This window comes from Triturus cristatus, chromosome 3_1 (genome assembly GCF_964204655.1).
Source record: "Triturus cristatus chromosome 3_1, aTriCri1.1, whole genome shotgun sequence".
Lineage (NCBI taxonomy): Eukaryota > Metazoa > Chordata > Amphibia > Caudata > Salamandridae > Triturus > Triturus cristatus.
The window spans coordinates 157648058-157672355 of NC_140583.1; the positions used below are offsets into that span (position 1 = coordinate 157648058).

The 24298-nt window shown below is 48.2% G+C and overlaps 1 protein-coding gene across 2 annotated transcripts in view; it reads left to right on the plus strand.

The window, feature by feature from the left end:
• Nucleotides 1-24298, plus strand: part of GAS2 (growth arrest specific 2) — an 851053-nt gene that overhangs the window by 119781 nt on the left and 706974 nt on the right. The window lies entirely within an intron of this gene.

Sequence of the window (24298 nt, forward strand, 5' to 3'; positions counted from 1 at the left end):
TCAAGATACCCAGAGGCCATGCCTCTGAGGACTGCAACTGCACTACATTCAGTGGCTAAGACCCTAACAGGGATTTTCAATAGAGTTGGTTTCCCCAAGGAAGTGGTGCCTAAAAGGGGCGCCAACTTCATACCTGCTTATATGCAGTCAATGTGGAAGGAGTGTGGAGTGACTTACAAGTTCTCAATCTCCTACCATCCACAGACCAATTGGCTTCTTAAAAGGTACAAAAATACCCTTAAGGACATGATCAAAGGCCTGCCTGGGGCATGGAGCCCTAATTGGGACATCCCCTTGCAAGGCCTTTACTTTGCTTACAGAGAGGTACCACATAAAGGGGTTGGCTTTAGCCCCTTTGAGCTGCTGTGTGGCCACCATCTAAGGGTACCTTTCAGTTTGGTGAAAGAAGAGCGAGAGCAAGCTGCCAGGAAAATTGCCCTGGATGTAATTAGCTACATTCCTGCCTCCAGGAGCCTCATGGCCAAGTTGTGGAAGCAAGCTTCTGACAACCTAGAGGCCATCCAGGAAGTAAAGAAGCATTGCTATAGACAAAATTATATCCTTGTGGAATTCCAACCTGCGCAGAAAGTGTGGGTGATAGAGCCTGTAAAGCCCAGGGCCCTGCAAGATCATTAGACTGTGCCCTGTGAGATAGTTGAGAGGAAGGGGGAGGTCACCTATTTGGTGGACTTCAAGACCCCCGGGGACCTCCTCAGGGTGCTCCATAGCAACAGTCTCAAACCACACATTGAGACAGTTGGTAACAGTTGGAGGGGAGGAAAGAAGAGAGTGAACCTCTCCCTGACCTCTTAACCTTTCCCCTACTTTGATGTCCAAAGAGCAGAGGAACTGCCACTGGTTGTTGGGACAGTACTTCTCTCTAATTTTCCCTCATGCCTGGGAAAACCCACCTGTGTACCCATAATGTCAACACAGGAGACAGCCTCCCTGTCAAGAATAAAACATACAATCTGTCTGATAAATTGAGGGCCAGCATCAAAGATGAGATTTATAAGATGCTGGAGTTGAGATTATTGCACCCTCTAGTAGTCACTGGTCCAGTCCTATGGTACTGGTACCAAAAAGTGCCTCACTGGGCACCACACTAGAACTCAGGTTCTGTGTGGATCATAGGTGGCTCACTTCAGTCACCAAGAGGGATGCTCAGTCCATCCCCTGGACTTATGAGCTGATAGACAGGTTAGGGGATGCCCAGTTCTAAAGAACCTTTGAAAATAAATCAGGGTACTGGCAGATTGCCCTAACTGAGGGAGCTAAGGACAGGTCAGCCTTCTCCACTCCAGAGGACCACCATCAGTTTAGAGTGTTGCCTCTTGGACTTTAAGAATTCATCTGCCACCTTCCAAAGGCTGGTGAATCAGGTTTTGGCTGGAATGGATACTTCAGCACTGCTTATTGGGATGATATTGTGGTCTTCAGTAGCAGCTGGAAGAACCACCCTTTTAACCTGCAGGAAGTGCTGCAGGCCCTGCAATGAGCAGGCATTTACAATCAAGTACAGTTAGTGACAGATAGAGCATGTGTCAGTGGTGTACTTAGGACACCTGGTGGGCAAGGGTACGGTGCAGCCCTTACTGGCCAAGATAGAAACTATCATGGCCTGGTAGCACCCAAAACCCAAACTAAGGTGAGAGCTTTCTACGGCATCACAGGGCATCACAGTAGGGTTGTCAAGGAATATGATACCATTCTTGCCTCCTTTACAAAGCTAACTGCAAAGACGTGACCCAGGAGTGTGATATGGACGGAGCCATGCCAAAAAACATTGGACTCTCTATAGTAAGCATGTGCACAGTGTTAAATGGTAGCGGCAGTTTCAGTCGATAACCTTTCAAGTATTTGCCCGGCGGTAATCGCCTCTCATACCACTCGATAATTTACCAATAAAAGAGGCAGGCGCCGGAGACTGGAAGGCAGGAAACAAAGTTTTATTCCGTCGGAGCAGAACACATCAGATCAGACAGCAAGGTATCGTCACGAGGTGCTCTAACTGCATCTCTGAGACCTGGTCTCTTATACACTGGTTTATTGCTTTATTACACATAGTACATTCTTGAGATTCCCTTGATGTACGGGGGAATATTCCCTGAAGCCCCGGTTCAGATCCGTTCCCACACATAGATACAGTAGAAGTTCCCACCCCACCCACAGTAGGAGATGGCTATTGCGCAGCAGGGTATTCCGCCAATTCCTGGGGGTGTGTGCGACCGGTCGGGTCTCAGGGAGTAGGGGCTTTGATCTACTGTAATCCCTTTGATGTGGGGTGTTTCCCTTACAGTAGGGGCAATAAACTGCATCCGCAGGGCTAGGTGATGGCCTGGGACCAGTTCGGACAATGGGGCGCAGAGGAAGGGGGTTATCAAAGGAGAGGCATGACCATGTATGGGTTGTCGGTCGGAAGTGGTTCCGTAGCAGGGTCGCGCAGAAGGAGAGGGTTTATGGCCTGTATGAGAGAGCGGGGGTGGCCGGCGCGCGGGGGATGCTTGCAGCGTCAGGGGAACGCGCTGGCGATTGACAATGAGCGGGGAGAGAGTGGGGTGCCTAAAATGGCAGCCGTGCATTCGCTGTGCGTGGCGCTGGGGAGAGGCAAGATGGCGCAGATAATGTTCAGTTTGCAAGCTAAATTTCCACAGTCCTCCCTTTTAACATATCTCGCCAGCTTGTCTAGTTCGGATTTATCCCCATAATACTACGGACCTCCACCTCATAAAGGGCTTTCATCCGCTCTGTTTCAAAGTTCAAAGTCTTAGGGCAGATGCAGTTCATAAAAAGCGAACATAAAGGTGGCAGACACTGAATCCCCAAGCAACATCCACATAGTATCACAATCGGTATTAGGATAAATGAAAACAGCCTCCATCCCCAACTTTTAATAGCGTCCCAAAACCAACTCCCCAGCGACCATTCTTCTTGCTCTTGATGGACCTCTGTGGACAGTCTGTGGAGGTGTTCAATTGCTTTGTAGACTGAGGGTGAGTTGTCTGGTACGTAGGTGCAACAGCTGGACCCAATGATGCGGCATGCTCCTCCACGATCAGCCAGAACCACATCTAGAACGAGGCGGTTCTGAAGGGCCACTAAGCGGACGGCCTGGAGCTCGGCGGTGTTGTTGGCGAGGGCGCCAGCCGTAATGTTCATTGCCGTTTCGACTGCCTGGGTTAAGTGGCGGATGGCACGGCTGTTTGCCATTGGGCCCCAGAGTGGAACAAGGCCTTTGACCGCGTCCATGAACTGTGCTCCGGTGGAGTCGGCCTGCACAATGTCTTTGGCCCGTTTCTGTCGGTGATGGTTTGCTGGAGCCACATACGTTGGAGGAAGGACAAAGGCGATGTAGCAGGTGCCTCCCCAACCTTTCGGGAGCCAGGTGTAGGCCTTAGTACCACAGACGAAGTACATATTCGGGGAGGCAACAAAGGAGGGTGGGTCAACTGAATCCAATGTTCGGGTGATGAGGCAGGAGCTGTGGCCCACCAGCTGTGCACCCAGGCCTTCGAGGCATACAGATCCAGTGATGTTGATGACGGACAGGGCCACTGTTAGGGTGGCGGCCGTCCGTTTTCGGAGGTAAGAGAAGGTGGGTCTGGCTGGATTGTTGAACACTTGCATTTCAACTCGTTCTTTGGCAGGGATGTCCATGCGAAAGGAAGCGTTCGATCTCAGAGGGCAGAAGAGGGCGGAAGTTCTACCAGTTTTGTTCATCCAGAACCCATGGTAGAAGTGTGACATGGTTCTGCCGGAAGTGGCATTGTCCTTGTAGCTCTCCTGCAGAAGGATCAGCCAGGCGAGGCAGGAACCATGGACAGAAAAAGGTGAAGGGATGAAAGGGATTGAGTGCCCAGTGGCATGTGGTAGCAATCCACAGATCCAGCAGTTAGTGGCGTTGGTGGCAAGATTGTGTTGGTGGAGCAACTGCACAAAAGAGTTATTCCAGAACTCCTTACGCCTTTCTCGGAGTTGGGGTGAAAGTGAGATCAGATGGTGCTCCTTCGTGGTGGTAGGTTGAACGGTAGTCAGCAATGTCTTATGAGCGGGTGTGTTCTCCTCCATGATCCAGAAGGTGACCATGAGGAGAAGGCAAAAGAGAAGGGTAATAAAAAGTGTTATAGTCTTAAAGCTGTGCATTCGGTCAGTCTTTGGGTTTCTGTAGGGGATCTTCGGACGTCCGGTTGCTTCCATCACCTTCATGTCGGGCGCTTCCATCACCTTCGTGTCGGGCGCTTCCATCACCTTCGAGAGACTCGGTAGCGGGCAGAACCACAGACTTTGCTTAGTTTCTCTCCTGGTGGCCTTTGAGATGACAAGGCTACCGCTCTGAGATTTCCACTTAGCCTGTGGTCTGCTTAGCCGAAGTCCTCTCCTTTCGTCGCAAGTTATACCCTTCTTTGGATGGCACAGTGGGATCGGGATATTCAATCAATTCAAGTGTCTCTGTATCCGGGCGGCGGCTCAGGGATGGTCGGTCTTTGTCCAGAAGTTCCTCTTGGGCGGTGACGTTGTCCGTGGTTGTCAGGGTCGGTGATACCTTCTTGCAGTGGTGTGCATGCAGCCAATTGCGTTTCCCCTCCACTCGAAGAGCTGTTCGGGTGGTGATCAGGACTTGCAGGGGGCCCGTCCACCGGGGCTCCAGACTCTTGGTGCGCTGGAAGTTACGCACTAAGATGAAGTCACCAGGTTGGATGTCGTGCCCGGGGCCCCTGGAAACATCGGGAATGGCGTGCAGCACCTGCTGATGGATGATAGACAACGTTTTAGTTAGATTGTACAGATAATCAGACATGAGGACGTCCGGGACGTCGTGGATGGATGTCGGTTTTGGTGCAGTCCAAAGGTTCATGGGCCGCCCGAAGACGACCTCGTAGGGGGTTAAGTGGTGTTTGGTGGGGGTGGAACGCATTGATAGCAATGCTAGTGGGAGAGCGTCTGGCCATCTTAGCCCTGTGGTGGCGACTATTTTTGCTATCTTAAGCTTCAATGTGGCATTGTGTCGCTCAACCAGGCCTGCAGATTGGGGATGGAAGACCGCATGGAACTTCTGTTTTACACCCAACCCTTTTAAGATGAGTTGGATAACTTCGGCTACGAAGTGGGGGCCATTGTCGCTCCACAAAATTCGACAAAGGCCGTATCGGGGGAAGAATTCCTTCAGTAGTACTTTTGCGGTAGTCATAGCGGTGTTGTCATGGGTTGGGTAGGCTTCCACCCACTTGCTGAAGGCACACACAATGACAAGTACATACTTCAAACCTTGGCACCTTTCTAGCTGGACATAGTCCATTTGTAGGACTTCAAAGGGGTGATTGGGGACCCCAAACCCTCCCCGGGGTACAGCAGTTCCTTTCCCAGGGTTGTGTTGGAGGCATACTAGGCATTGTTGGACTAGACGTTTGGCTGAGTCTGGTATTTTGTCGTTGTGCCAGACTTTAGAGATGAGTTCGATCATGGGGGCAGACCCTATGTGTGCGGGGGAGTGTGCCATGGTCAGCATGGGGATCAAGTATGAATCTGGTAACAACCATTTTTTCAAGTCTTTGGTTCGCCAGCAACCGTCATCGTCCTTCAATCCCACCCGGGCCCATTCAGTTAACTCGTGTGGTGTGCTGGCTAGTTGGATATCCCTAATTGTTTCCCTAGCATCCTTCCATTTCTCAGTTTGTGACCTGGTCACGTACATACGGGTCGTGGACCTATTCTCGGCTGTGGTTCGGGCAGTAATGTCAGCCAGTGCATTTCCCTGTCCTATAATGTCTGTCACCTTCTTGTGTGCCTGGCATTTGATCACAGCTAACCGTGTGGGGAGGAGGACTGCTTCGGTCAGGGCAGAGACTAGATCTCCATGCAGGATGGGTGTGCCATGAGAAGTCAAGAATCCCCTCTCTTTCCATAAGAGCCCAAAGTGGTGAACTACCCCGAAGGCGTACTGACTGTCTGTGTAAATGTTTGCGGTTGTCCCTGCTGCCAGGATGCAGGCTCGGGTAAGAGCAATTAGTTCCGCCGCCTGTGCGGATCGCTGTGTGATGCGGGCTGTCTCAACAACTGTTCGGGCTGTGGTGACTGCATAGGCAGCTGAGGTGGTGCCATCGGGGAGCTTGATGCATGAGCCATCCACCCACAGTTCTCCGTCAGGGTCCGGGAAGGCAGTATCCCGGAGGTCAACCCTACTCTTGGTTTGTTCGTCGGTGAGGGTCACGCAATCATGTATAGGGGATGCATTGGGGTCAGCGTCAGGGAGAGGCAGTAGTGTAGCTGGATTCAGAGTGGTGCATCGTTTCAATGTGATGTGGGGTGCAAGCAGAGTCAGTTCATAACCAGTCAGTCGTGCGCTAGTCAGGTGTTGAGTCTTGGTTTGGTTCAGGAGGGTGTCAACAGCATGGGGTACCAATACCGTGAGGGGGTTCGAGAGCACGATCCCCTCACTTTGTCGGATAGAGACAGCAGCGGCGGCTACTGCTCGAAGGCAGGCGGGCAGAGCTCTGGCTTCGGGGTCAAGAGTGGCAGAGAAGTAGGCACAAGGGCGTTGCTTAGGGCCTATGGACTGGGTTAGGACAGACAACGCACATCCCTCCCTTTCGTGGGTGTAGAGGGAGAAAGGTTTAGTGTAGTCTGGGGTTCCTAGGACTGGGGCCGAGCAGAGGGCGTTTCGTAATTCTTTGAAGGAGGATTGACATTCAGGTGTCCAGGGGAGGGGGAAGGGGACATCCTTAGCCAGCAGGGAAAGCAGAGGCTTTATGGTAAGACTGAAGTTTGGCAACCACTGTCGACAAAAGGAGGTGAGGCCCACTAGGGATCGTACTTGCTTCTGAGTTTTGGGAACAGGGGTTTCTAGGATGGTTTGAATTCGGTCAGGGGTAAGTTTCCTCCCGTCTTTGGATAGTAGGTGGCCTAGATACGTTACCTGGGGCTGGCAGAATTGCAATTTCTTTCTGGAGACCTTGTGACTGTTCTCCGCAAGGAAGCGGAGGAGGTGAATGGTGGCTGTGACGGCAAGAGGAGTGGTGTCGGCCGCCAAAAGAATATCATCAACGTACTGTATCAACACCACTCCATCGGGTAGTTGGACTGCATCCAGTTGCCTCTTGAGGGCTTGGCTGTAAATACTGGGACTCTCAGTGTAGCCTTGGGGTGCCCTGCAGAATCTGTACGAACGGGCTTTTAAAGTGAAGCCGAACAGGTAGCGGCTGTCTGGGTGGATGGGGATGGAAAAGAATGCGTTCTTGAGGTCAATAACAGTAAAGATGGTGGCAGTGGATGGAATCAGGGTGAGGATGGTGGTGATGTCTGAGACTACGGGGTACTGGGGTATGACTACTTTGTTAACCTCTCGCAAGTCAACAATGAAACGGTAGGCTTTCTCATCCCCTTCGCCTTGCTTCTTTACAATGGGTAGGATAGGGCTGTTGCAAACATTACTGACTACTTCTTCTACCTTTCCTGCCTCGACCAGGGACTCGATGATTTCCACCAATGCCTTCTCGCCTTCGGGTGATATCCGATACTGTGGAAGCTTTGGGAGCACTGCGTCCGGTCGGACGGTTATGTGTACCGGGTCGATCACCATGCGCCCTACATCTGGGTCGGTTTTAGCCCATAGATGTGAAGGTAATGTGTCGAGTAGGGACATATCAGCATCGGTTATAGAGAGCATACGCCGTGTGTGACAGGGTCTGGACAGATCTGGGTTATCGTGTAGGATGACTCGAACTCCGTCTGGGGAGCATCTGATGGTGGCTCGAAAATGCTTTAGCAAATCAAGTCCCATAATAGCATCAGGGGTGTTGGAGGAGAGCAGAAAGGTCGTGTCAGTGGCGTTATCTTCTAAGTCAAAGGAGATTGGTGCTGATAAGGGGTTAGTGGAGGGCGTTCCGTCAAAGCCTATTGAGGTTACGTGTGAGCCAGACAAGGGTGCCCTAGGAATCAGTCGTTTAGATAACGCACTACGTGTCGCCCCAGTATCTACCAGGAATGGAGATTTTGTGCCCAAGACCTTAGCGGTGACGTAAGGACCTTGCTGGTCAACACGGAGTTCGACTGGATCCCTCCCTTGTCCCTGGCGGTCCTATGCGAAGTCATGGGTGCTTTCGTAGTCGGACTGCTGATACTGGTTTTGTCGGGGGCGATCAAAGGTGTTTGGTCTGCCTGGCCTGTCGTTGATGGTGTTGTTCGTGTGCCCTCGTCCCTGTCCTCTATTTCTGGGGTCATATGCTGTGTCTCTGGGGTCCCTATTCTTGTTCATTTCCAGAAGGACCGGGCACTGGGATTTCCAGTGTCCGAACCCTCTACAGAACGCGCATTGATTCCCATCTAAGTCTCTCCGTCCGTTGTAGGGTGTAGGTGTATGGTCTCTAGGGGGTAGCTTTCTAGGGGCGGTTGGTTGGTAATTCTCTTTTGGGGGTTCCCTTCCTATGGTCACCCCTTGCAACTGTGCTATCATGACCCTCTCCTTTAATTCCTTTTTCTTCTTTTCTGACGCCCTATCATTCTCGTTCTTCTGGTTTTCGTAGTATTGGGCCATCTGGAGAATTGCTGCGGGTTTGGAGGCTGCCCAACTACTCTCGCTGGTCTGTAGTTTCTGGGAAACTTCTGGCGACAGACCCTTTACATAATTCTGGACAAAGAGGTGGTGTCCGGTTGCGGTGGTCATGTCTTGGCCACTGTAATCGGAAAACACAGTCTCGAATCGGGAGAAGTATTCAGACACATCTTCCTGGGGTTTCTGACGGCAAGCCGTCACTATCGACCAGTCTACCTTTCTTTCTGGGATTAGAGTCTTCAGCTTTTGTACAATCTTGTCTGGGAGCTCTAAGATGGCCTTCGGGGGTTTCTGTCCTGGTTCTCGCTGTTTATCTATGGTATCGAGTTGTACCCAGGTATATCCGAACGGCTCAGCGTGGTCAACTTTCCGGATTTGTTTCCACACATCAGCCGGCAGACATAGCCCAAAGAACAAGTCGATATCTGCTAACGTCATTATCGTTGAGCCTAAGGCTGTACCCAATTCCGTGTAGAAGGCAGTCGGGTTCTTTCTTAAGTCGGGTAGACTCTTTCTAAAAGTCAAAATATCTTGCCGGTCCCACGGCTGATAGACCCAGTTATATACAACCCTTCCCTTCGCATCTGGGTTGTTGATGTCGTCGTGTGTTCCCTGACCCCGTGGGGGGACCTAGTAGGGGGCAGCTTCTTTAATGGGCATCATGGCATCGGCCCTTCCTCCCTGGGGCTTAGTTGCTATGGGGGTTTCTGTTTTGGTGGTCTGTCCATGTTCTTTAAGGTGTCGGTAGACCTCGAGTGTACGAGTGAAGAGGTTCGTTACATCGCCCTCTCTTTCTTCCCCAATGTCTACCTTCCTATATAGGGCCGCTAAGCCTTCGGGACCCTTATCGTGGTACCTATCCTCATATGCATTCAGGGCGTGATAACAGAGCCGTACGACGAAGTGTCGTCTGCGGCTGTCAGCATACGAGTTATACACGTCTGTTATATACTCCTCACTTTCTTTTCGTTCCACCAGCGTCCCTGCTATCTTGTCAATTCCTGCTCGTTCATCCTTAGTTAATCGATTCATTCTGGTGGACTCTTTCTTTCCTATCTCATGGTCGTCTGGCGTTGTAGTCGACGTTGGGTTCGGCACAAGAGGCTCAGCCGGCGCGGAGGCCGTGAGGGCCGAGGGCCCTGTACTGCTTTCGCTCGTGTTCGGGGGTTGTGGGTGTTGCACTATTGATTGGGAGGGTGCATACGGAGGGGGCATGTAAATGATCGGGGGACCTAACAGTAATTCGTCATTCGTTCGCTGCTTGGAGGACAACTCAGGGTAGAGCAGAGAAGGGGTCCTAACAGCGTACTGGCCTGAGGTTTCGGGCTCCTGTCTTAGTTTAGTTTCCCTTCTCTCCTTTATGTCTTCTTCTAACTTTCTAGCGGCAAGGTGAGCTGCCTTTCGTAATTCCTTTTCTGCTTTTACTTCTTCCCTCTTTTTCCGTTGCGTCGCTTCTTTGCGCCACATGCCAATACTGTCAAGCATAGTAGGCGTCGTCTTATTGCTACGCAGAGCTATTTCTAGCGCTTCTATCTTATGGTCGTCGAAGGATCCCATCAGTGGCCACTGACTTTCGGGGTCCTTCTTGGTATATTTATGCCACAGCTTGCTATAGGCTACGGCGACTAGTCCATATTTAGTGAACATGTCCTTATTAGGGGTGCCTTCCAGTGGAGCCGGGTGGTTCACCTCTAATAAGCGGTCCGGGCAGAACCAACTACCAATCAGTGGGGAGAAGATAGGCATGACGGGTTTCAACGGGGACGAAAGTCAGCACTACCTATCTTTTCACTGCTTGCAAAGACTAGACAGAATATCTCTATTCTTCGTTATTTGTAAGCAGAGAATACCTCCAAAGAACCAATATCGAACAACTAGTGTTCGGACAATCAATCAATCAATCAATGGGGAGATAAAGATAGGCACGACGGGTTTCAACGGGGACAAAAGTCTGCGTTACCTACCCTTCACTATTTGCAAAGACTAGACAGAATATTCCTATTCTACGTTATTTGCAAACAGAGAATATCTCAAAAAGCACTATTCTTCAAAACAATCAATGTTCGGACAATCAATCAATGGGGAGATAAAGATAGGCACGACGGGTTTCAACGGGGACAAAAGTCTGCGTTACCTACCCTTCACTATCTGCAAAGGGAGAGAGAGAGAGAGTATTTCTACTCCTCCCCGTTTGTAGACAGCGAATATCTCAAAAAGAACAATCAATGAGCAATACTAGTATTTCCAAAGCATCAAACAATCAATCAATTATTTCTCAATTTGTCGTGTATCACGACCTTACCCGGACCGCGTGGACAGTTTCTCGTCTTCCGCCTCCAGCGCCCGATCGTCCTCTACTCTCCGTATTTGCCGCGGCACTCCTGATGGTTCCCAGTCAGGACCGTAGATCACTCGAGAGAGGTCTGCTCGGAACCAGTGAAGTTCGGATGATCGGCTGCCAGACGAGGGTCTATTGGGCAGGAGCTCTCCCGATCGTTGCAGTCGTTCACTCTGTCGTCGGGACCTCTCCCACTGGATCCAGGTGTCGCTGATGGGCCCCACGTTTGGGACGCCAATTGTTAAATGGTAGCGGCAGTTTCAGTCGATAACCTTTCAAGTATTTGCCCGGCGGTAATCGCCTCTCATACCACTCGATAATTTACCAATAAAAGAGGCAGGCGCCGGAGACTGGAAGGCAGGAAACAAAGTTTTATTCCGTCGGAGCAGAACACATCAGATCAGACAGCAAGGTATCGTCACGAGGTGCTCTAACTGCATCTCTGAGACCTGGTCTCTTATACACTGGTTTATTGCTTTATTACACATAGTACATTCTTGAGATTCCCTTGATGTACGGGGGAATATTCCCTGAAGCCCCGGTTCAGATCCGTTCCCACACATAGATACAGTAGAAGTTCCCACCCCACCCACAGTAGGAGATGGCTATTGCGCAGCAGGGTATTCCGCCAATTCCTGGGGGTGTGTGCGACCGGTCGGGTCTCAGGGAGTAGGGGCTTTGATCTACTGTAATCCCTTTGATGTGGGGTGTTTCCCTTACAGTAGGGGCAATAAACTGCATCCGCAGGGCTAGGTGATGGCCTGGGACCAGTTCGGACAATGGGGCGCAGAGGAAGGGGGTTATCAAAGGAGAGGCATGACCATGTATGGGTTGTCGGTCGGAAGTGGTTCCGTAGCAGGGTCGCGCAGAAGGAGAGGGTTTATGGCCTGTATGAGAGAGCGGGGGTGGCCGGCGCGCGGGGGATGCTTGCAGCGTCAGGGGAACGCGCTGGCGATTGACAATGAGCGGGGAGAGAGTGGGGTGCCTAAAATGGCAGCCGTGCATTCGCTGTGCGTGGCGCTGGGGAGAGGCAAGATGGCGCAGATAATGTTCAGTTTGCAAGCTAAATTTCCACAACAGTCCCTGAGCTCAAGGTCCTCGACTTGTCCAGGGAATTCATTGTTCATACAGATGCCTCGGAGCATGGCATGGGGCAGTACTTAATGAAGAGGGCCTAGACTAACCTGAAGCCTTCATCTCTAGAAGGTTACTTCCCAGGGAACAGAGGTGGAATGCTATTGAAAGGGAAGACTTTGCTGTGGTCTGGACACTGAAGTAGTTGAGACAATATCTGTTTGGGACTTACTTCCTGATTCAGACAGGGCACAGGCTCCTCAGATGGCTAATGCAAATGAGAGGTGAGAATCCAAAATTGTTGAGGTGGTCCATCTTCCTATGGGGAATGGACTTCAGGGTGCAACACAGACCTGGGGTAGACCCCACCAATGCTCATGGTCTTTCAAGTTTCCTCCACCTTAGTGATGAGAACTCCTTAGAGGTTGGGTTGCTCTCCCCAGCTGTGGGGGACACATGTTAAACCTGACAGCCTTAGGGTGATCTTTCCCAAACTTCTTTCCTGCTTACCTCCCTTTTTGCTGTATTCTTTTTATTGGCCTTAAAACTCTGAGCACCTTACCACGACTAACCAGTGCTAAAATGCATATTCTTCTCCCCTAAACATGGTTTCAGTGACTTATACACAATTGGTCTATTTAATGAGTCTGTAAATCCCTAGTAGGGTATACTATCTGTGCCCAGGAACTGTAAATTAAATGCTGCTAGTGGGCCTGCAGTACGGTTTGTACCACCTATATAAGTAGCACTTTAAGTGTGTCTCAGGCCGTCCACTGCAGAGCTTGTGTGTGTAGTTTAAACTGCCATGTCAGCTTGGCATTTAAAACCCCTTGCCAAGCCATAAACTCCCCTTTTATTACATATAAGTCACCCCAAAGGCAGGTCCTAAGTAGCCCATAGGGCAGGGTGCTGTGTAACTGAAAGGAAGGACATGTACTTTTAGGTTTTACATGTCCTGGTAATGAAAAACACCTAAATAAGTTTTTCGCTACTGTGAGGCCTACCCCTCTCATGGGTCAACAATGGGAATTCCTTATTACACTTTGAAGCTGTAATTCCTGATTGGAAAGAAGTAGCTCTGTCATGTTAAATATCATAGGAATGGTAATGATAAGTCCTTTTTGCTGGCAAACTTGGATTTAACATTACTGTTAGACCTGGCATCATTGGTGTGGGTTTTCCCTGTATTTTTGCCTTTGCCTCCTGTTATGTTGCGGTGTGTTGGACTTCGTTTTTGCTGGTCTAGATGATTTGGGCACTTTGCCACTGCTGTTCAGTACCAAAGTGCTGTGCGCTGTATCCCCAGCTTTTGTTAGATCTCCAAGGGCATAAAGTAGAGCTTGCCTCCTGTTTTGAAGTCTCTGGGATACAAAGACTTCACCTCCATCTCCCCTGAACTCCCTTGCTGAGATTTCTGACCTTCTAAAAGGTGCCTGTAGCTGTTCTGGGCCTCTGGAGGTTGTTCTGGCTGTTGGGAGCTGGAAAAGTAACACAATGAGGAGAAACGCGACACATCCGTACCTGTTTCCGACGCATCGCCAAAGAAAGCAATGCAGCGCTCCCAGCGGCTTGAGAAATTACTGTACGCCGCATCAGGTGCATCGATCTCCGAAGTATGAGATCACCGCACCGATTCCAATGCAAGCCCTGCTGTGTAGCTGAAAAGGATCCACACATCGTCCCGGACCGTCATGCATCGCATTGAGCCGCAGGTCTGTCGCATCCTTGGGGGACTCAGTAAGAAACATACGCATCACCTCCCCACACAGTAAGAAACCATCACATCACCACCTCTCCGGTATGGAACAGATGCATCACCTCCCCTGCGCAGCAGTACGGAACCAACACATTACCTCCCCCAAAGCAAGGAACTAATGCATCACCTTCCCTGCATGTAAGGAACCAATGCATCACCTTCCCTGAGACCCTTTTTGTTTGTGTATGCAACACATCCAAGGAACTTTGTGTGAAAAGTGTTGCATCTGCAATTTGCTTTGATTAAAACTATTTCTACCATTTAAGGGTCATATTTGTATTTCTGTATTGTGGATTTTTGTCATTTTGGTCTTGTTTGGTTTAGATAAAGATAACCTATTTTTCTATCCATTTGTAGTGTTTTCACTGTATTACTATGTGTGCACACATGCTTTACACACTGTCTCTGAGAGAAAGCATGTCTGCTCGTGCCAAGCTACCAAGGGGGTGAGCAGAGGTTATTTTAGAAGTGTATCCCCCTTACCCTGACTAGGAAGAAGGGTCCCTACGAGGACAAAGGTACCTACCTCTGCCAACTAAAGACTCCCATTTCTAACAATTACTAGTTTAGAAATGCCACTTTTAGTAAGATGGCATTTCTGTGCTCTTAAAGCTCTGTGTGCCTGCAGCCTGTCTCCAATACACATCTGGGGTGAGTGACAGGAAGACTTTGTGCATTCCCTCTAGACAGCCACACACAAAGGAAGGGTAGGTATGACTAGGTGCCTGTCTGCATCCTGATGGCTCATCATGGGCACGGTGGGAAGGGGGAGCTGACACACCTGAAAAGGCAGTGTCTGGTCACCACACAAAGGGTTGGTTAGTTAGTCCCCTGTAGTGAGTCTGGAGCCAGGGCTCGGAAGGGAGGACCACTGTTCACTTCAGGGCCCCTCTCTGAAGTCACATCCACTCCAAAGACACACTTAGGAATAAGTATTAGGTTTCTGACACTATTATATCAGACACTTCTCGACCTGTAAAGAAATTCTGCCTGGAAGGAGGACTGCTGTGCTGCTACAAGGACTGCCACTCGGCTGGTCCGCTGCTCTGGAAGAACTGCTTTTATGCTATGCTGCCCAGCTGCCCTGCCTGCTACTCTTTGCTCCTGGTCAGGAAGAACTGGGTTCTTGCTTGAACCCAGAGTGATCTACAAGGACATGCTGCTTTGCCTCAAGTTTTGAGACTCTGAAATATCAAAGTCAAATCTCCTGCTCCTGTGCCTGCTCCATTGGAAGTGGGTCCAGGTGCTTGCTCCAGTGGAGCCAAAGCATTCTCTGCTGCATGAAGCAGAATTGACGCATCAAGGCTGTTGCGGGAACAGACCCAATACATCACACTGGGAACCAGAGCATTGCCTCCAGAACCAACACATCCAAATCACTAAATCGCTGCTGCTGCACTGTGAGAAGGTTGACGCATCCCCTCGACTGCATGGAGAAACCCGGCGCATCAGCTTCAGAACCAATGGATCTCAGCTTTGGCGCTTCGGAACCGGCACATTGCCATTATTGCATGGAAAAAATCATTACATCACCTCAACTGCAAGGATCGACAGTGACGGATCACTAGGCTGCGCCCTGCATCTCACTGTTGCGATCAGGATCAATGTATTTTGTTCAGTAGGCCTAGCATGGCTCCTGAATGTGGCCCATGCTCAATTGCAGTCGGCCTGAACTCTTGAATTTGCCCCGGTCCAGCGTGACCTGATAACCCCCATAGGCTCTTAGAGATTCTAAATGCTATTTTTACTATTAATACTTTAATTTTGTCTTGTTTTATTTATAAAGCTATGATCTATTTTTCTAAACTGTGGAGTTTTTTGTGATGTTTGCACTGTGTTACTGTTTGAAGTTTTGCACAAATACTTTACACATTGCCACTTAAGTTAAGTCTGCCTGCTCTGTGACAAGCTACCAGAGGGTGAGCACAGATTAATTTATTGTATGTATATGACTTACCCTAACTAAAATTGTGGTTCCTGCTTGGATAGGGTGCATACCTCTACCAACCAGAAACCCAATTTCTCACAGTAAAGTGCAGGTCTTACATTGTCAATCACTGCAGATTTACGTTGGCGTGAAGAGCAGAGTTCACCGGAGCTCTGCTTTGGCTGTCGTTGCAGGCAGCAGAGCCTTGGCACAAACACACAAATTGTGGCTGTGAGGAGCCCAAACGTAAGGATTTTCACCTTTTCTTTAGGAGGAGTGCAATCAGATGCCAGTTAAGGGTTCAGGCCCTAGGAAGACATCTCTTGTTCACCAGGGACTCACTCCTGCAGAGGTCAGCAAGGCTCAAGCAGGGGTAGTTGCAGGTCTTGTCAGAGTCAGTTGCAGCAGGCCGGGGAGGCCACTGCAGCTTGGTGTGCCCCTGTAGCTCACTCAGGAGGTCAGCCAACTGACCCCTGGAGTCACTCTGGGTAGCCTGGGATAGGCAAGTAAGCCCAACGCAGGACATTGGCTGAAAGCCCAGATGATTGGGACAAGAAAATGCCAACTTTCTAAAAGTGTAATTTTTAGAATTGTGACCTTAACTCTGCATTTACCATCAAAGAGGACTTTTAGATTAAAATTCATTTTTGTGTAAACAGCATATATCTATCGTCTCCTAATTCAAAGTTTACAATTGTTATATATAATAAGGTAACTCAGTGTTAGCCAATGGAAGAGATAGGCCTTACAACATTAAAAATTGACTTTAGGAGTTCTTCACTGTCAGGACATGTAAAACTTAAATACAAATGTCCTGCTTTTTAAATGCAGTGCACCCTGTCCTGTAAGCTTTGAGAGCCAATCTTGAAGGTGACATATAAGTATTAGAAAAATAAGTTTAGCCTGGCAAAAGGTTTATTCAGCCATGTCGAAATTTCAGTTTAAAACTGCACTACTGGCTGCAGTGGCAGGTGGCCAGAGACCTGTTTTAACCCCTTCCCTGCTCATGACGGAACCGTTCCGTCATGAGCCACGGTTGTCGTGTGCTCATGACGGAACGGTTCCGTCATGACAATCCTGCCGGCGGCCGCTCCGCCTGCGCGGCGCTGTTTCCCCGCCTGTGCGGGGCGACAACGCAAATGGGCGGAGTCATGACGGAACCGTTCCGTCATGAGCACAGCTCAACTGTGGCTCATGACGGAGCGGCTCCGTCATGAGCACAGGCCCGCCGCGCTGCCCCCCTGCCCCCCCCAGCGCTGCAGCGGAATGTCCGCAGCAGCGAAGGGGTTAAAGTAAAACTTTAGTGGGTAGCACAATGAATGCTAAAATCCCACAAGTAGCATTTAATTTACTGACCCTGAATACACGTGGCCCCCTTTACTAGGGACTTACAAGTAAATGAAATGCACCAATTCGGTATATGCCAATTTTACCATGTTTTAGGGAGGGAGCACACGCCTTTACCAGTGATTAGCAGGGAAAAAGTGAATAGAGTCCTAACACCAACAAAAACAGATTCAGCAACAGAAGGCAAACATTTGGGGAGTAACCCTACAAAAAAGGGTCAAGTCCAACAGTTCCATTCATAGGGTTTAGTCACATAATTCAGAAAGGGAAAATATTTATAACTATCCATTTCACGGCTATCTCTAGTGCTGCAAAATTCAAGCTACAATAATGTCTTGACTTTCACATTGTTATAGGAACGAAGTGCCTGCCTTTAGCAAAGTACTATCAACAGACACCCAGCTAACAATTATTTGAAGTGGAGGTGTGGATAGCACCAACGAGACTACAATATATGGATTAAACTAGTGGTCTGCTAGTAGGGTCTACCAGCTCAGAGGTCATAAAAGCTATCCTTTGCTCCTTCCAAGGCCTCAGGCACTCCCCAGAGATTCCCTGGGCATTTCCTGGGATCCAGGGAAGGGTAGAAATCACTATCTTCTAACACCCCAAGGCACAATTGGTAATTTTTAGGATTACTTTTCCTAAAGTGTGCCAGCACCCTTTTAGACAAAATAAAAATTCTAAATATCTTCTTGCCGATTGCACATCACTGCCTAGTATGACTAAGGACATTTCTAATTTGAGATCTTGCTGGGGGATACTAGTGAACCCAACAGAAAGTTATCATAGATTTACCATTATGCTTTGAGACATCCGAATGTGGTGGAATCCCAAGGACCTCCCTCGTCCTGTATTGACATCTATGCACTGCAATGTGTCTGGAAATCTGAAGATTGGTTGTGGTCCGTTGGTCTCTGCCGTTCACAGTGTCCGCCAGGTGGAATAGGGTCCAAATTACAGTCCTAACCACCTCATAGGTAAGGCCGGGCAGTGACCACAATCAATCCTGCAACTAACATGTTTGTATGAAGAAAGACAATAAGGTCCAAACCAGTTTACAAAAAACAACATTTGTAACAAAATATACGTGAAAATAGAATAAAGACAAATTAGTCAAATTAGATGAAAAGAAGTTGTTATAAGTTAATGATCTTTAGCATTATCATGGTGGACAATGGGCATCAATGTAAATCAATAGGAAGCAGTGGAAAAGACAGAATTGACATGGCACAAAAGTTAACTTTAAGCCAGTTTGGTTTTGATAACACTTTTCTATCAAATGTTGCAATACATTTTCTACAGTACAAATGCTTCCTGCTGCAGGGCCTGCTTAGAAAAATGTATGTAACATCACATGGTCTGTTTCAGAAGTAGGTAAGATAAATATAGACTTAACTGCTACTTTCCAGATGTGTACCCTCTGTAATTGTACAGTGGTCCCGCTCACAGGAACTCTGCAGTTACCAAAGTGAGTCTTTCAACAAATTAAAATATAAAAGCATTTTTCATAGCTACCTCCTCAGTCAGAAAAATGTGGTATTAGGTAGGTGGTGTACAATATTAATTTTAAACATTTTCAAAATAAAATCTATGAAAATAGATAATCAACCAATCAAATCCATTTTAGGGATTGGAAATCAATGTACCTTTATCTTTCAAAAGGGTCAATTTCACCTAATACTATATTATCATCATTCATTTTCCTGTATAATGAACCTATTATTTTGCAATACCAGGGTAAACCATGGTCTAGTTGTCCTAGTATAAAATCGGTTTGGGGAATATGTAGTAGGATTTCAAAGTTTTTTTGCTGACCTATTTAAAAACAAAAGAACAAATGATGGACGGAATGCTGAACAATGCAAATGTAGTCAACAGATCTGGGTTTAATCTATCCTTTTTCTGCCTACTTAAAAACAGCAGATACTGTGGTAAAGGCTTCTTGCCACACACATGGTGTAATTTCTCTACTGTGCTTTTGTAATTAAAAATATATATACTCTAGTTAAAGTTGCAGGCCTTGTCAGTACCATGGGAGCATTCTGTTAAAATATGTTTCTTACTGTGCAACGTAAAATTAAAGTTGGGACAAAAATACAGGTCACACTCTTAAGCCAATTTCCAAGCACTAGTGTACAGTCAACCAGTACAACTTGATATTCACAGTTTTTCAGGTATGAAATGTGTAGGAGAGTAGGATCTGCTTCACATGGGTACCCCCACTTTTTGCTGGTGTTTCACTGTTTTTCGACTTTAGTCTGGCTGTGGCCCTGCTAATCAAGACCACAGCCTAGCTGATTCCTCTCTAAAATGGTTTCCATGTACATTAGGTACATATCTAATTGCATTCTGGAGTGCCTTATAAGCCCCTAGTATATGGTATACTATGTACCTAGGGCATAGGTACCTCAGAGGCCTACCAGGGGCTGCACCATGTATTATGCCACCCCTGGGAAGCACTCCAAAATGACACCACAGGTCTGCTACTGCAACCTGGGTAAGGGTGTGCTTGCACCCCTTACTGTGGTATAGGTTACCAATATCACTACCTTATACAGACACATATAAACCTATAAGCCACTCCTATGGCAGGCCTTGACAATCCTGAAGGCAGAGTGCTTGGTTTCATGTGAGAGGGTGCTCCAGCATGAGCTGAGCCCCTCTGCAGCATTCGGAAATACTTCCTTATGCCTGTTCTGTGATACAGCCATACCATATACTCATAAGTGCATTATAACCTCGCGGTAAATGCCAACTTTGGAATGGCTGCATCAAAACATGTCGTGTTTGGTGTCAAACGCTTTGGACTACCCCCCCTGCCAGTTTTGGCAGCGGGGGTAGCATTCCACCCTTCTAGAGGGAGAGACATGTTCACACTGACTAAACCCGGTTAAATCCTTTCAAAGCCCTGGCATCACAAAATGGATGCAACTGCCACAGACACGGGTCTGGCCTCCTGCTGCTAGGGGAAACTCCGGCAGGGGAGATCTGGACAATAGGTTTCCTGTCACAGGGAGGTGTAACCACCTCCCCAGACAGGCTGATGTGTATTGGGGCAGGGTGGGTGAATTCAGTGAATGCTTTTGAGACACTGCCTGGGGCACACAAGGTGTCCCTGTGGATAGCCCGTTTCAACTGGTTGCAGGAGCACTCAGCCCCTGCTCTGGCGTGAAACTGGACAAAGTGGAAGGGGTGTAACCCATAGGTGGAGCCTTACAGGTAGTCCATCCCCTAAACTTAGTATAAGTATAGGAACCCCGTCCCTAGGACTTTAGATTACCCTGGATGAACCTCTGAAACATATATCCTGGACCTTCGACTTTCTATCACGACTAGAAGACGGAAGAAATCTCCCTTGGGGTCAAGGAGTGACTCCCCTGCTTGGTGGGCACCAAAGAAGCAACTGACCGGTCTGCATTACTGAAGATCCTGCCGGACACCGAAGTCTCCTCATCACCAGAGGTGCATTTTCTGACTTCCTGAGGCTACCCTGAGTCCACAGCAAAGCTGAGGCCCATGGCTATCGTGCGTAACGTGGAACCGTGACCCCTGGACACCGTGAACTTTTGCAGCAACAACACCTTTCTGGTCATCCTCAAAGTTGTGCTTTGGGTTCCGAGTAGCCCCAGCCTTGAGCACCTCCTGCACCGAAGGTTGTTGGCCTCCACTCTACGAGTGACCCGTGGGCCAGCTCCAAGTGCGACCGCTCGAGGCTCCTTTGCGATCACTAGCCCGTTGGCTAGCAGGTCCCCACAAAGGCAACTCCACTTCTACTTGTGCTTTTCTGGTTGCTCCAGACTTGTGCTTACTTACCCTTGCTGGGTGAGTCCATCAGACCTTGCTGGTCTGCACCGCAGTCCTTTCTCTGATTTCCTGAGACTTGCCGTTGCCAAGGCCTGATGGGTCCTTTCTGGTCGCCGACATCACAGCACTCGACAGACTTCGTAGGACAGCTCGAATCCGGCTCGTGGACTTCATCGACGCCTCCTGGACCTCGTGACTGAAGAGCCAAGACACTCGACAACTCATCTGAAGCACCCAACATCTGTGGGCATTGGTCCATCCTGCCCTAGGGCACTGGCAAGTGACCCAGACTCTGTCCCCTCTGCTTTCAGGTTCCTTACATCCTCTTCTCGGCAGCAGCAGTTCTTTGCAGGCTTCCATTGGAATTGACGACACAACTCGACACCAAAAGGCACCTATGCACCCGGCTTCCCTGGGTGAGGTAACTGCAGTACTCCGGTACTCTCAAGGGTGCTAGCCCTAGAACTGTCTAAGTCCAAAAGGGTTTGGTCCTAGTTCGATTTGAAGTGTCCCTAATCTTTAAAATTCCAACCGCGACATTCCCCATAGTAAGTAATGGGAACCCGCGGTTGTGTTTCCACACTGCATACGGCTCCCGTGGGTCCCCGACGTCCCTACCTTGGGTGGTTCCTTGGGGTCCCAGCGATTCTAGAGGTGATAGGCACCTTGCCTATCTCAGTCGTGGTTCTTATACCACTATTTTAGTATATGGTTTGGTATGCCCCTAGGGCCCAAACGTGTATTTGTGCTTTTACTGATGCTTAAACACTTGTAACTGAAGTACTTCGAACTCCAGTCTCATAAAGAGACTAGAGGGGTGTGATTTATCTTAAATACATATATTTTGAATATATACCTTGTGTGATTGTCTTTTCATTTGATCATTCAAGAGATTATAGATTGGTAAAATAAGCTGCTTTACATTCCTTCAAGACTTAGCCTGAAGGCTGCTCTCCATAGCTACCACTAGGATAGCTTTCACATAATGTTGTCTTTAACCTATCACCATAAGTGGTTGTTTGGACTGATACAAGGTGCCCACTAGAACTAGTGGACAGCATATATCAGGCCACCTTCTCAAACAAAAAGTATCAAATTCTATCATGTAAATCTCTATTTATTGTGTTTGCATTTTACCATATGCTGGCCACATTTTTTCAATCTTTGGGTCTTATTTAGAGTTTGCCGGGTGGGTTCCTCTGTCACAAACACAGCACATATATACCACCTGCCATATTACAAGTGCCATTGGACATAATTTGTAATACAGCAGATTGGATATCCATCACGTTTGTGACAGAGTGACCCATCCGCCAAAGTCTAAACCAGGCTTTCAGCACAGAGTAGGGGACAGTTCATGAGATGAATGATGCATGATGTTCTTCCTCGATTGTGTCACTCCCTCACCACATTCTCTCTCCTTCTCTAACATGTGCCTCATACCACTTAATCTTACAGTTCACCAGATGAGACCCTCCTCGTGCAGTCGTCCCATAAATGTGCATGATTGTAGCGCCTGATAATTTTTGGATCTCCTCCTGAGAAATCCCATGGAAATGTATTTTGCGTCATTCAAAAGAGGTGGAACATCTATGGTCCTAGTGAGATACCTGATCATGAGCGCGGTGTTGAGGTCAAAGAATGAGAGGAATACATACACCAAATCAAAACTGTTCACAGTGCAAACATTTGAAGGGAGAAAGCTTCATGAATATCAGGGCTATTTCTTTTTGGTTTTAGTGAAATAAACTCCTGTATTGGGAGTTTCCTTCAATAAAACAAAAAAAAAGTAATCCAAATGAGGCTTAGAAATCATGCCACTGTCTGGCTAACTGTTCTGCCTTCAGTACATCTTCCGCAATCTGGATGCACCCAAGGCGGCGCAGCCCCACCAAGTAGGCACAGATTGTGAGACATCTCCAAAGACTCTCCCAAAATACTGATAATAGTCTTCTGGTCCTCCACAAGAAGGGTGGAAGCTGCGCGTAAAGACCTAAATGACCTCTCTAGTCCGTTAGACTCTGTATATGGTAGGACAGGCGTAAGCACGCCCCTCCTAATTAAGTCATCATATCTGTCTATCGTCAAATAGAAGCAGTGCTTACATTCTGGGCATCAGTTGCTGAAAAATCTGCTGCCCAATAGAATGTTGTACTTTGTAACCATTAGAAACAAAATGGCTAAGTGGTGCTTACAGAACCCCGCCAAGGTGGCTACGCCCCCAGAAAGCACCTCTATGGTCCCTCCCACACATGCGGATCTGCAAGGACATTGGCAGCCCTTCCTTCGAAGAGGGGCTGGGACATATGGCCGATTCTCTGGGCAGAGTGCCTGCCAGTGTCCAATGCGTACAATGCACAAAGTTGAAGAGCATGCAGAAGATGATGAATATATGCGCAGTGACAATATAGGCACAGTGTATAGCATTCGCTTGATGAGCCCATTAAAAGAGGCTCATTGGAGGCGATGTGCACGTGATATGCGCTGTATATGTGCTTCCAACATTTTACACAAGATAGCTGGGTTCAATATTTCCTAATGACCACTATGCAATCAGTGCACATGTTTTCAAGCACTATTTTAGGTATTAAAAGATAGTACAACTTTTTAACTTTCCTAATGAGGACATTGAGTTACAAGTGCTGATTTTTAGATCAGGTCTGATGGCTCATTAGCCTGGAACATCTGGATCATTTGTCTTTTTGATAAGATGTTCACATGTTTGAATGATGGTGAACCACATAGGCTATCATGGTTTTGATATTGATAATGAGTACTATTGATTAGGGTAATAATAAAAACCTGCTACCTCTTACTGGCGCAAACTGAAGGCTTCCATGATGAGTGTGCTGCACATATGCAGGTTACATTTCTCAAAATGCTGCTGGCTGACCAATGAGAATTGTGGCACTGGGACATATTAGCAGAACATCGCTGCTGACTGCCTACCCTCCCTGGAGCAGCAGTGCTGTGGTAATTAATGTCGATACTGCAGTAATATATCGCATTTCAAATGCACTGCACGTATTTTATCTTGGTTCTCTTAGGAATGTTGATAACTCATGCAATTAGAAGATATTAGACTACAGTTGACTCTAAAACACTTCGGGGCAGATTTATGAGCCCCTTGCGCCACTTTTGCGTCACTTTTCCCATGTTAAAAGTGACGCAAAAGTGGCGCAAGGGGCTCATAAATCTGCCCCTTCTTTTTTAAAGCCTACCTACTCTCAGATGTGACACATTATACTACCTCTGGCAGCAACAAGTGCACCAATGACAGAGACTCTGTAGAGGTACAGAAATGTGCTTGAATCCGCCATTCTGTGCCCTGCTTGTGGGCATGGCGGTTTGAATTGCACTGCTGGCAAAACACAACCACTGTGCTGTGCTGAGCGGCTGAAAAAATAAATGCGCCACTGTAGACAGGAATAAAAACCTTACTGTTCTGCTCTGCAAAAGGGGCTGGCATTCCCCTGCAGTTTGTTGAAACAGTTATATGCC